At 42.2% G+C, this 13,977-nt stretch overlaps 1 long non-coding RNA gene across 3 annotated transcripts in view; it reads left to right on the forward strand.

Moving 5' to 3' along the window:
• LOC124266194 overlaps positions 1-13,519 on the forward strand; it is a 42,913-nt gene extending 29,394 nt beyond the window's left edge. For 2 of the 3 annotated variants that reach the window (XR_006895663.1, XR_006895665.1), the window contains one exon: positions 11,718-12,465. This is a non-coding gene — a long non-coding RNA (uncharacterized LOC124266194). Of the gene's footprint in view, positions 1-11,717; positions 12,466-13,406 lie in introns of those variants that run through there. The other variant, XR_006895664.1, reaches the window with a different exon arrangement.
• Positions 13,520-13,977: the final 458 nt, after the last annotated feature.

Raw genomic sequence — 13,977 nt, forward strand, 5'->3', positions numbered from 1 at the left:
GAAGAAGGAAATACTAGAGATGTGTAGGCGAGGAAGGTCACAGGTTCAATCCCCAGCTGCGTCATACCAAAAGAAGTTCAAATATGGTACTTGTGGGTCCCTGCCCGGCACGTCGTCATATGAGTGAGATATTCTTAAGTATGAAGTTGAGCCCCATTTCACCTCTTTTTGTAAGAGATGTTAATCAAGCTTATAAAAGCACTTAGGTGTTATTCATACTTGGTCTGCTCTCAAAGCGATTATGTATTAGTGATTATGCAGCTGGTATCTTCATGATTTTCAACAGGTCAAAAATTCTTGCAGTCATTCTAGGTTCATTCTAACTGAATATTGCAAGGTCAAGATGGTTCAAGGATACAAATTCAAGATGGTTCAAGGATACAAATTGAGGTTTGAAATCATATGATCAGTATTTAATATTTTATATTATAGTTTCTCAATGTGTAGATGGTTTGACTTTCGGATTATCATCGCAATCTAGGTAGCTGAGATTTGTCTGACTGGAATGTTGTGTGTCAAGTTGCTTAGCCTAACTTTTTGGGTTTCATTTGGGGAATGCAAAACTTCAGTATGAAGCCATTCTCTGGAAATGGTCAAGTGATTAACATAGACTGAGTGTAGTGACTAGGTAAATCATAGCAAGGGTAGATTTGGATGACAGGTTGTCTTCTAACGCTAGTCTAATGGTGGTTTGTATGGCATAGCTTCTGTATAAAGGTATTTCAAAGGTGAAAATGGTCAAGTGGTGGTCAGATGGATTGTATTGAGGTCAGAAACATGCCAACATTCGTGGATTGTTATTACTGGGTGTTGAAAGTGTTTGCATAGATTCAGGCTCATATGTTTGAAAGGAAATGGTGAAGTGGTGAAATAGACCTGATCAGATGCATCAGCTTGGGTAAGTTTTGATTACATTGTTTGTTGAGCTTTTCTAATTAACAGTTACAGGCATCTGGAAATGGTCAAGTGGTCAGATTCACTATGTACAGTGGCCAGATGTGCACTGGCATGGGTATATCTTGAGTACAGTGTGTCTTGTGTCTTGAGCACAGCATGTCTGGAGTACAGTGTCTGGAGTACAGTGTCTCTTGAGTACAGCGTGTCTTGGGTAGAATATGTCTTGAGTACAGTCTTTTGAGTACAGTGTCCCTTGGGTACAGCGTGTCTTGAGTACAGTGTGTCTTGAGTACAGCGTGTACTGAGTACAGCGTGTATTGAGAACAGTGTGTCTTGAGTACATCATGTCTTGAGCACAGCATGTCTTGAGCACAGCATGTCTTGAGTACAGTGTGTCTTGAGTACAGTGTGTCTTGAGTACAGTGTGTATTGAGAACAGTGTGTCTTGAGTACAGCATGTCTTGAGCACAGCATGTCTTGAGTACAGTGTGTCTTGAGTACAGCATGTCTTGAGTACAGTGTGTATTGAGAACAGTGTGTCTTGAGTACAGCATGTCTTGAGTACAGCATGTCTCGAGTACAGTATGTCTTGAGTACAGCATGTCTCGAGTACAGTGTGTCTTGAGTACAGTGTGTATTGAGAACAGTATGTCTTGAGTACAGTGTGTCTTGAGTACAGCATGTCTTGAGTACAGTGTATTGAGAACAGTGTGTCTTGAGTACAACATGTCTCGAGTACAGCGTGTCTTGAGTACAGCGTGTCTTGAGTACATCATGTCTTGAGTACAGTGTGTATTGAGAACAGTGTGTCTTAAAGGAATGCCTGAAATGCTTGGAAAATGCTTTTTAGCTTCTATATAAATATGCTTAATTTGACACAAGATTCACACTCACCCCACAAAAACTCAACAACAATCTCAACCTAATCATCGAATTTATATCAGCAGCAGTACTCATGCAAAACCCTACAGCCAAAAAACTACACAACATTGCACGCCAAAACAACATATATCACAAAAGTCTAGCCCGCCTCCTCATTGCTATCAAATCTCTCTCATAAACTTGCAACTACTAAGCTACTCTAGCACCCAACTATTCTCTCACAATTTCTGCCCCAGCAATGGCTTTTTATAAACTTCTATTCCAAATTACTGCAGTCATGGCGCTGATACAATGGAACTGTAATGGCCTCCGGGCAAACGGGCATGAGCTTAAGGCACTCGTCGCCGCAAACAAAATTTTCCCCCAAATAATATTCTTCAAAATCCCAGGCTACCATTACATTCGGAAAGATAGACCTCGGCCAGTAAATATTCCACGATCCCTGACTGGTGGCCTAGGAATATTCATAACAGATAAGCTAAACTATTCAGAAATTGACATTCCTACCACTAACCTAGAAGTCCTGGCTATTAAAACAACAATCAGTGGTAAAATTTTAACCTTTATTAACCTCTACAGAAGACAATCTAATAAATTAATATCTCAAGATTTGGACAACATATCCATCTTTATAACGCCCAACACCTTTATCCTCGTAGACCTGAACTCCCATCACCCAATATTGAGCACCAAACCCTACACTGACAATAATGGCAATCTTCTAATCAACAATTTAATCACATTAAATGACAATAAGCCCACCCGATATCCCTTATCTCGTTTCCAATCACCCACAGCCATAGATTTAACAATCACCACACCCACACAATCCAAATCTTGTTTATGGGAGGTCCATTCAGACACCATCAAAATCACCATATCTACACGCACCCCAAATACAACCGAACCCCAACACTACCACCACCCTCCCTACAGAAATAAAATATAACTAACACAAAGCAGATTGGAACAAATTCACTAAATTATGCAAACAAGTAGATACATCTAATATAAACAATACTGATACAAACCAGAGCTCCAGATAAGATTTAGCTCATGTGGGTACTGTACCCACTGTATTTTTTTGGAGTGGGTATTATGAATGTTGAGTGGGTATTTCATTTTCCGTTACCCACTGCTTTAAAATATGTGCGTATTTCAGTCATTTTACTCACTTAAGTATTTTGTCATTGAGTAAGTTTACTAAGCAGGTATGTTTTGCCTTATGTCATACCTAATCAAAACCAACTTAAATATAATGGAAATGATTTCATAAAAAATCACTCATCCTATACTGACAGTACAACACTAGTCCTATACTAACAGTACAACTTGATAGCAATCGATGTCTTTTTCATTACGAAAGCTATTTTTATAAATATATTCCGTACGCATTTGTTTTAAACTTTTTGCATATCTAACATTTCAAATGCGGCGTAATTGGTACGCAACAATTATTTTTCAAAGCGTAGTTGGAAATTTTCTATGCGTATTTTACCCGGATACGCAGCTTATCTGGGCTTCTGCAGACGTTTTCAACACTTCCCTCACCAACACCATCATCGACATAACAAATAAATGCATACCCACTTCTCAGACCACCCCTGCACAAAAAAACAGTCCCATGGTGGAGCTCAGAAATTGTCAACGCCAGAAAGGCAAGAAAAAAGGCCCCCAACCAATCAAAGAGGGACCGTTCAAAATTACATTTGGCTAACAGACTCAGAAACAACACTAAACAACTCATCAGGGCAGCAAAAAAGGATCATTGGAGGACATTTTGCTCAACCCTGAGGCTAAATCAACATAATTCCAGGAAAATGTGGAACAACTTTATAGCTATACAGGGAAATTCCATAAAGATATTTCAACCAAACCTTCCGAACCTTTCCACAAATAAAGAAAAAGCCAACACAGTTGCTGCCCACTTCTCGGAAACTAGCAGCTCCACCAATTACCCACTACAGTTCCAAACCACCATCAAAAACCTACCCCAATACTCACCTGAACAACCCCAGTCACACCTACCCATAAATTATAAACATTCACGAACTTAAAGCAGCACTTAAACACAAAAACCCGGCCTCAGCCCCTGGTCCAGATAACATCACATACTCTATACTAAACTACCACCAAACATGCTCAACCTCACACTCACATTATTCAATCAAATCTGGACCACAGGTAACATACCCTATACTTGGAAAACAGCCAAGATGTCGCCAATCCTAAAGCCAGGGAAACCCATTAACTCCCCAGACTCATTTCGGCCAATCTCCCTCACATCCCACCTATGTAAAACACTAGAGTCTATAGTAAACAATAGACTAAAACACCAAATTTTAACTCATAATCTAATCAAGCAGGACCAGAGTGGTTTCACACCAAATCGACAACTTTAGACCACAGTTTACATTTGGAACAAGACATAAAGGTAGCGCAGGCACAAAAACAGTACACGCTGGCCATATTTATAGATTTTAGCAAAGCCTCGACATGGTTTGACATAATGGCCTAATCCCAAAACTCCAGGAAAATGCCATATGCGGGCGTATTCTAAATTTCATCCATGCATTCCTTAATAACAGACAAATAATTGTAAAATCTCACAACACCATCTCGGACCCATATCCACTAGAAAATGGACTTCCAGGGGAGTATAATATCCCCAACATTGTTTAACTTTATGATTAAAGACATATTTCCGGAAAAGTGGCAAGAAATACATACTGCTAAATTTGCCGACGACATCTCATTTTGGACATCCTCTACTTCAGGAAACCAAGCCACAATCAAAACTCAAAGAATGTTAAACCATATCCAACACTGGGCCCAAAAATGGACATTCCATATAAATGTAAAAAAAACCTGTGGGCATCTTGTTAAAAAATCAAAGAATGCAAAATTATAATCCAAACTACACCTTAACAACCAAGAAATTAAATTCGAAAAAAAAGCAAAATTCCTAGGTGTAACTTTCGACCACCACATGACATGAACACCCCACATTAATAATTTGGTCAACTCCTGTCAAAAAGATTTAAACCTCATGAGAGCTATCAGTGGTACCAACTGGGGTTCCGACAAACACTCACTTATTAACATATATAAAACTCTTATACAGTCGAGACTGGACTACGCTGCTCCAGTCCTCCACTCCCTGTCCCCATCCAACCTACAACAACTAAATGCTATCCAATATAAAGCCCTTAAACAAGCCCAAGGCACTAGGACTGGCAACTCTCACAACACTCTTCTCCTACTTACAGGCATCCCTTCAATCAAAACACGTATAAACCAAAATGCACTCAGTTACTGGCCCTGGGCCCAACACAACCCAATTTTTAAACTACTCACAACCAAGTACACAAACACCCAAAAATCCACCATAAACAAATTTAAAAACAATCCCAGCAAAGCCCCTTTACTCACTCACCTTAACAATCTGCTTCACTCACAACAGCAAAACAACATACAGCACACACCTCCCATAACAAGCTACATTCACGACAAACCCCCACCCACCACAGACACCACCCTGGTAAGTACACATCAAAACCTTCCTAAAAATACTGATATTCATACCAAAACAAATCTCATCCAAACCCATATTAATTTAAACTACCCCCACCATACCCAAATATACACAGACGCATCCATCGGCACAAACAAACACACAGGCATAGGCATACATGTACAACAAACACCCCCTATAACAACAAACCTCCTATATACAAACCACAGCAATATCAATACAGCAGAATTAACAGCTATCCTAACTGCACTCCACCTAATCCCCAACATGCAGCCTACCAACTTCCTAATACTAACAGATTCCCTCAGTGCTGCAAACAACTCCAAAACAAGCATTCAAAATCACGAAACGACCTAATACACAACATCATTCTCCAGATTCACTCATTACTACAATTAAACAAAAACATAACATTGATGTGGATTCCTGGACACACTCACAATCAACGTAATAACATAGCAGATGCTGCAGCCAAATTAGCCACCACACAAAACCTCTCCAACCATTAACTTCCACACGTCCTAAACAGAAGCCAAACAACTCATTAAATTTCACATACTTAACCAAAACTACCAACACAACATCAACACAAACAAATCCACCTGGGTCAAATCCATCGTAACAAAACCTGTCAGCAAAATCCCCTCTTACTCAAACAACAAACACACACATATACTTATCACGAGATTAATCACCGGCATCACCAACCTAAACCACCCACTATATAAACAAAATAGACACACAGATGGACTATAGACACATCGTAAACTACCCGAAACAATTGAACATATATTTACACACTGCCACCTGCAACAAACAAACATCACACCCAGTTACACAACTCCATACCTAGCAAATTCCACAACAACATTCACCTTTTACTCAACCCACCCAACAAATTCAATGCTATATCTACTTTCCTTGTTGGTCCCTGCCTGGGCTCGGCATTAATGGGTACAACAAGGCCTGGTCGGCTGGGAGTCAGTATAATGTGTCTGAGTGGGGTATTCATGCTTCACTGCGGCATGGTATCTCAGTGGGCTAGCACTATAAAACCAGCTTCAGTCTGGGCTAGTACAAGCAGCCGCACATACACATACACATACAGGCGCATGCACATCGTCATATGAGAAAATATTCTCAAGTACGAGGTTAAACCCAATTTCACCTCACCTCACCTCACCTCACTTTCCTCACAAACTCCAACTCAATGGGTAAAATTTAAACCATCCCAAACAAATTCTATACTAACTTAAACAAATCTATCACCTCTCCCCTCACTGTTTAGACAAGGGATCCAAATTCACATTCCCCAGCACGGCCGTCTTCTCCGACGTCCCTGCGCCCCTTCCTAACATTTCGATCCAATTTCTCTCTCCAACACAATAGCAACCACGCTCAACCCACCCCGCTCACAGCAGCTACTGCAACCATAGCCATTACATAACACCCCTCTCCCCTAACCCATAACAGTACACTATTGCTCTCAGCTCATACTTCAACCTGGCATTTACAAACGACTCTTCCACCACCCCGACCCTAAGTCAACCACACTCATCCTCCACACCCTTACCTAACCAATATACCTACTATTTTATACCTACCATAATACAGCCACCCCCGGCAAAACCCTTACTGCCTTCAGTGCTCTTAAATGCACGCACGCACGCACCCATCCATCCACGCACCCACGCACACCCACGCACACACCCACACAACACACACACCACGTACTAACCCATTTCTCTTTCTTTACTTGGCCCCGTATTCCTATCAGTACAGCTTAACTGTACCAACGACAACTTAAGCCCAAAATATGCTATAAAACCACTCTATATCCCCACCCAGCCCTTAAAATGACATATAGTCATGTTTGCAAAGTTGTAAACAAATCAGTTACCTGGGGTTGGGTCGTGTCAAAATCAAACCAGGTAGGAAACACAAACTGGATAGCTTTCATAAGGGTGTCATATGCCGTGCAGTTTATGAACTGTATGGACGCAATCAAAAGATGACATCAAAGATACAATAAATGTCTCGAAAACAACACTTATTGTAGCTGTGGTAGAAATGGGGTTCAGGTACAACAAAAAGGGGAGATGACAGAGCTGTGTTTAGAGAAAAGTACTCAATCCTGTCCATGCGATAAGCTTATCTCAGAACAGTTGAAGAACTGCCGCAATTTGGGGTTTCAAATTATATTCCTTGATGAAACCTGGTGTAATAAAAATCACTCAACCGATCGGATGTGGCTTCCTACAGATTGTTCTCAGGCACCAGTGCTACCATCAGGCAAAGGTAGACGCCTGATCATCTTACATGCTGGTACTCGTAGCAATGGACTGATTGGGGGTTGTGACTTTGTTCTGATGGTGATTTTCATAGCAAAATGAAGGCAGGCATTTTTGGATTGGTTCGAACATCAGCTTTTACTGCAGCTGGACGAACCAAGCGTTATCATTTTGGATAACGCCAGTTACCATAACCTGCGTGTCCCTGGTACCATCTCAAGGCTCAGTTGCAGTGAGGATTTTCTCACTTCCTGTAACGTACCTTACAGGCAATCAGAAACAAAGCCCCAGCTCATGGAAAAAAAGTCTGGCAGCACAAAAAGCCAATCCAGTACATCACTGACGAACTAGCTGCAAAACATGGCTATATAGTGCTGCGTACGCCAGTACAGCACTGTGAGCTCAATCCCATCGAGCTGATCTGGGGTAACCGTAAGAATTTTATTGCTCGCAATACTACCACATTCAAGCTTTCAGACGTTGTGGCAAAAGGCAGAAGACCGTGTTCTCAAAATCAAGGATGAATACCGGGACGGCGTTAACATCAGCCGATTTGCACCTGTTGTAATTCCGCTAGAGTCCTCGACCAGCAGTGATACTGACACTTGATATTTTGAGACGGTCCCTGACATGTACTGCTGGTGCGTTTGTTTCTTAGAAGTGTTTCTACCATGGAATTTTTTCTAAGTTTTTCGATATTTCTGGCATTACTTTAGTACACCATCTTGAGTACAGTGTGTCTTCAGAACAGCATGTCTTGAGTACAGTGTGTCTTGAGTACAGTGTATCTTGAGGGTGTTTCTTGTAGCTTCAGATTAGAGGTGTATGTCTGGAAATATTCAAGTGGGGAAATCTACTGTTTTGTGGTAAGACACATCAGGGCACTGGTAGACTTAGGTCACAAGTCTGGAAATGGTCAAAATACACTTGAGCAAGGATTCATCTTAACAAGGGTAGATATACATTGTAGGATGTCTTCCCAGTGATTTGTGTAGCTTCAGGTTAAAAATATTCTGTGGAAATGGTTGAGACCATGTACAGTTATGACATACAAGGACTACAAAGATTGTTTAACTACGGGACTACTACTACTACTCTCTCTCTCTCTCTCTCTCTCCCTCTCTCTCTCTCTACTCTCTCTCTCAAGGATCTCATCTTAACAAGGGTAGATATAGAAGACCAGGATGTTTTCAGAGTGATTGATTTTAGCTTCAGGTTAAAATATTCTCTGGAAATTGTTCCCCCCCTCTCTCTACAGTTATGAGATACAAGACTCGAATACATTAAAGATTGATTTTAATTACAGGATGTATTAAAGGTGGTTTGTTAAACTTCTGGTTAAAGGTATTTCTCCTGAACAGATCAGATCAGATCAGATCTTCAATTAGGCGGTGTTCAGTGACCAGATTCATGGTACCAGGTTTAAATTGCTGGGTGTATTAAAGGTGGTTTGGTGAAGTTAGGGTTTGGCCAAATGATCAAATGGACACAGAGGGGTGACCAGATGGGCAGATGTAGATTACAGGATGCCTCTGTGTTCGTTTTTGCAGCTTTGGTTTAAAGGCATTATTGGGAAATGGTCAGAAAGGCAGTGTGTTACCCGATAAATACAAGCTTTCTCTGCAAATGGTCAAAATATACAGAGTGTTGTGACTAGACACATCATAACATGGGTAGATTTAGGTTTGTGGTGTCTGGAGGGTGATTTGTACAGCTTCAGGTAATAGGTGTTCTCTGGAATTGAACAAGAGTTCATTTAGACTATGAACAATTATGAGATACAACATAGCGTGGGAAGATGATTTTGACAAATTTCAGGATGCCATTAGGATGTTTGTTGAGCTTGTGGTAGAAGGCATTTATCCAGATTAGGACGTATGTTCAATTAGATTGGGTTGAACAAATGGTTATTCCGGCTGTAGAGTGACCAGATTCTTCTAAAAGTGGGCTGCCTTTGGGTGTTTTTTATCTGCTTCAGTTGGTTACCTGGACATGGTCAAGTGTTAAAAACTACAAGGTACATACTAGCATGGGTGGATTTTGATTGCATAGTGTCTTGAAGGTAATCTGAAAACCCACCCATCTATGCCCTTTATCACCCACTCCCTCCCTCCCTCCCTCTAAGTTCCCACTCCTTCACCCACTCCTTCCGTCCTTCTAAGTTCCCCCTCCTTCACCCACTCCCTTCCTCTAAGTTACCCACTCTCCCCCTCTAAGTTCCCCTCCTTCACCCACTCCCTCCATCCCTCTAAGTTCCCCCTCCTTCACCCCTCCCTCCATCTAAGTTGCCCCTCGGTCACCCACCCACCCACTCACTCCTCCCTCCCTCCCTCCCTCCCTCCCTCTAAGTTCCCCTGCTCCCTCGACCTAAGTTGCCTCCCCTCCTAAAGTCCCCCTCCTTCACACCTCCCTCCTCTCCCCACTCCCATCTCTCCCTCACCCACTAACTGTGTCTGTCTACAGAAGCACACACAGAGACACAGACAACTATGATCTGGTCACAGCCATCACCTGCTAGGACCAAATGTAGATTACCTCACAACTGTCCATATCTATATTTCTGTGGTGGTGTCCTTGTAGCATGCAGCAATGTAGACAATCACTTTGGGGTGGAATTTGACAGCTTACAAATGGACTAGTTACTATTTACTATGACACATTTTCCATTAAAAAGTGATTTGTGTAGATGCCATCTCTCTCTCTCTCTTCTCTCTCTCTCTCTCTCTCTCTCTCTCCTCTTACTCTTCTCTTCCTCCCCACCCACCCCAAACCACACACACACACACACACACACACACACACACACACACACACACACACACACACACACACACACACACACACACTTAGGTGGTATTAATACTGTACATGCATATGTAACTGTTTAGCTCTGTTGATATCTGGACGATGTTTCACAGCTCAAAGGTCTTTCAAGAATTGGTCAAGACCTCACAAAGTCTATTGTGTCCAAATACATGCTAGTATTTGTAGATTTTGTTGACAGATATTATAATGGGTGAAAGGCTTTACAACTTTTAAAACCTAAATGCCACTTTTAAAGATATTTACATGTATGTGAATTACAAGATGACTACTGCTAGTGTGATATAATTGATGAGTGGACAAGGGAGATAATTGGAAAAGTTTGGTGGAAGAGTGAACTCCCTTTGGTCTCCCAGTGTCAGCTGATATTGTGAATCAGGTGTGAGCTTACTTCTACATGTACAAGACAATTAACATGAGACTTTTTTAGGGATTCTATGACAAGAATATGTTTGTAACCATGTTTAAAAAAATCCCCATGAAATATAATTGTGTAATAATTTATATGATCATAATCAAGTTCAAGCAGTCTTCCTACAAAGACACCATTAGACCCAGAGATATTCTACCTTGGTTGGACAAGTAGCACTACAATGCCACTCAGATTCAGTCAGGGTGCTTAATTTTTGTTAAAATCTTTTCAATTATTTTAAATGACTACAGCCTCTTCACAAGCATCCACACTGGTCTGTACATGTATGAGTTGTAAGGACAGATTCAAGCAGTGTCTCTTCAGCATGTCCCATGCCACAACAATGTTCTAGCAATGTTCTGAGGATGTCCCAGGTACTTTTGTCATCCTTGAGTATTAAAATGCAAACAGCATATAAGGGTTGAGGTGCTAAATGGTTTGGATGACATTCAGGGAGCTGTTTGTTTGCCCTGCTTCTCCATGGAGCTCTGTTATCTGCTATTCAATATTGTTTACCTTCCTCAGTGTAGAGTCCTACTGGACAGCCTCACCACCATTGTAGAGAACACACTATATACATGTGAGGCAACACATGCCTGCATGTATGTGTGAGTGCCATGGGTGCTTTAACAAAACTGTCTCCAGGGATTGAATAAAAACCTGTCTCCAAGCTATAAACTGAATAAATACTGAGAACATGCTAGAAGCTCCTGCCTGTACAACACAGTTGTAAGGCAGTGTAAGTGTGTATAGTGTTGATCAGTCAATACAGACTGGCCAATGAAAAGTGATTCCATTATGATTTTTTTGTATTTACGTAAAGGGTGTTGAAGAAGAGTTACTAGTTTGTTCAGATGTTTACATATTCTTGTTTCAGTCCTTGACGGATTTCCAGTTCCCTGTTCTACCTGCTGAAATAGTTCCATGGCTGAGAAGTTGCCCTGCCACGCCCTGCCACGCCCTGCGCCACGCCACACCACGCCACGCTGGTGTGCAGATGCTAGTTTGGTCAATAACCCAGTCCCCCACTAGGCACACATTTATAACTCGCTTAGTTTCTTTGGAGATAGGAGCTGGTAAATCTTCAGTAGCCTGTTGTGAGTACCCTTAAACAGGGAACTTAGGTAATATCAGTTTCTTAGGATTAGGGAGCCATGTTGAGGGTGGGACCCCCCTTTCAGGTACTTAGGATTAGGGAGCCATGTTGAGGGGGTTTTACATGACACGTGATTCCTGCCTATTTGACACAACAATTTTCCAAAAGTCTTTCAAAATATTGTATCTGAGTCAAGCTTGGACGCAGTTCTTATGTGTGACCCTTAGAATGCAGTTCAATAAAATCAACTCGATAAACAAACAATGATAGATTTCAGTGATAGTTTGACAGAGCTGTCAGATTGTTCCAGAGAACTCAGAGGAGACATTTATCCTGGCTGTTTGACATTTGGTGGTGTGTCATACACAGTTACATGCTGAGAATGATTAACTCAAATACCATGCCAATGAAGTGATCTGGTCACAAAGTTCAGTAAATAATCTTACGTTTTTGACATGCTATAGGTCTTCATGAAATAATTTCTTTTCAATTTGCGTTACAATGAATAAATCACATTATTTGTTCAGGATACTGGCGTTTGTTATGATTGAATTTAACAGTGGAAATATTACTATTTATTTACTAATCATCTAAATGACAATACAACACAAAACAATAAAATCTTTGCAAAACTTTTGCTTTTGGATTTACACAAAGAAATATTGAATTTTCATCACTTCCAAATATTGAAAATAAGACACACACACACACACACACACACACACACACACACACACACACACACACACACACACACACACACAGAGAGAGAGACAGACACACAGACAGACACACAGACAGACAGACAGACACACACACACACCTCTACCTACCTACCTACCTACCTACCTACCTACCTTTCGGGGTCTTAGGGTTAGGATGCCATGTTAAAGTTGGGACACCCCTTTCAGAGGGTTAGGGAGCCATGTTGAGGGTTGGGCACCCCTTTCAGAGTCTTAGGTTTAGAGAATGATGACAAGGGTGAGGCACCCCTTTCAGAATCTTAGGGTTAGGGAGCCATTTTGAGGGTGGGACACCCCTTTTAGTGTCTTAGCGTTAGGGAATGATGTCAAGGATGAGGCACCCCTTTCAGAGACTTATTGTTAGGGAGCCATGTTGAGGGTGGGGCACACCCTTATGAGTCTAAGGGTTTGGAAGCCATTTGGAGGGTGGGGCACCCCTTTTAGTGTTTCAGGGTTAGGGAGTGCCTTTGATGGTGGGGCACCCCTTTCAGAGTCATAGGGTTAGGGAGCAATTTTGAGCGTGGGACACCCCTTTCAGAGTCTTAGGGTAGGGAGCTATGTTGAGGGTGGTGCACCCCTTTCAGAGTCTTAGGGAGAGGGAGCCATGTTAAGGGTGTGGCACCCCTTTCAGAGTCTTAGGGTGAGGGAGCCATGTTAAGTGTTGTGGCACCCCTTTCAGAGTCTTAGGGTGAGGGAGCCATGTTAAGTGTTGTGGCACCCCTTTCAGAGTCTTAGGGTTAGGGAGCCATGTTGAGGGTGTGGCACCCCTTTCAGAGTCTTAGGGTGAGGGAGCCATGTTAAGGGTGTGGCACCCCTTTCAGAGTCTTAGGGTGAGGGAGCCATGTTGAGGGTGTGGCACCCCTTTCAGAGTCTTAGGGTAGGGAGCCATGTTAAGGGTGTGGCCCTTTCAGAGTCTTAGGGTGAGGGAGCCATGTTGAGGGGTGGGCACCCCTTTCAGAGTCTTAGGGTGAGGGAGCCATGTTGGGTGTGGCACCCCTTCAGAGTCTTAGGGTGAGGGGAGCCATGTTGAGGGTGGGCACCCCTTTCAGAGTCTTAGGGTGAGGGAGCCATGTTGAGGGTGTGGCACCCTTTCAGAGTCTTAGAGGTGAGGGAGCCATGTTAAGTGTTGTGGCACCCCTTTCAGAGTCTTAGGGTTAGGGAGCCATGTTGAGGGTGTGGCACCCCTTTCAGAGTCTTAGGGTGAGGGAGCCATGTTTGAGGGTGTGGCACCCCTTTCAGAGTCTTAGGGTGAGGGAGCCATGTTAAGTGTTGTGGCACCCCTTTCAGAGTCTTAGGGT

This window comes from Haliotis rubra, unplaced genomic scaffold (genome assembly GCF_003918875.1).
Source record: "Haliotis rubra isolate DU_JTF1 unplaced genomic scaffold, ASM391887v1 Scf1238, whole genome shotgun sequence".
Lineage (NCBI taxonomy): Eukaryota > Metazoa > Mollusca > Gastropoda > Lepetellida > Haliotidae > Haliotis > Haliotis rubra.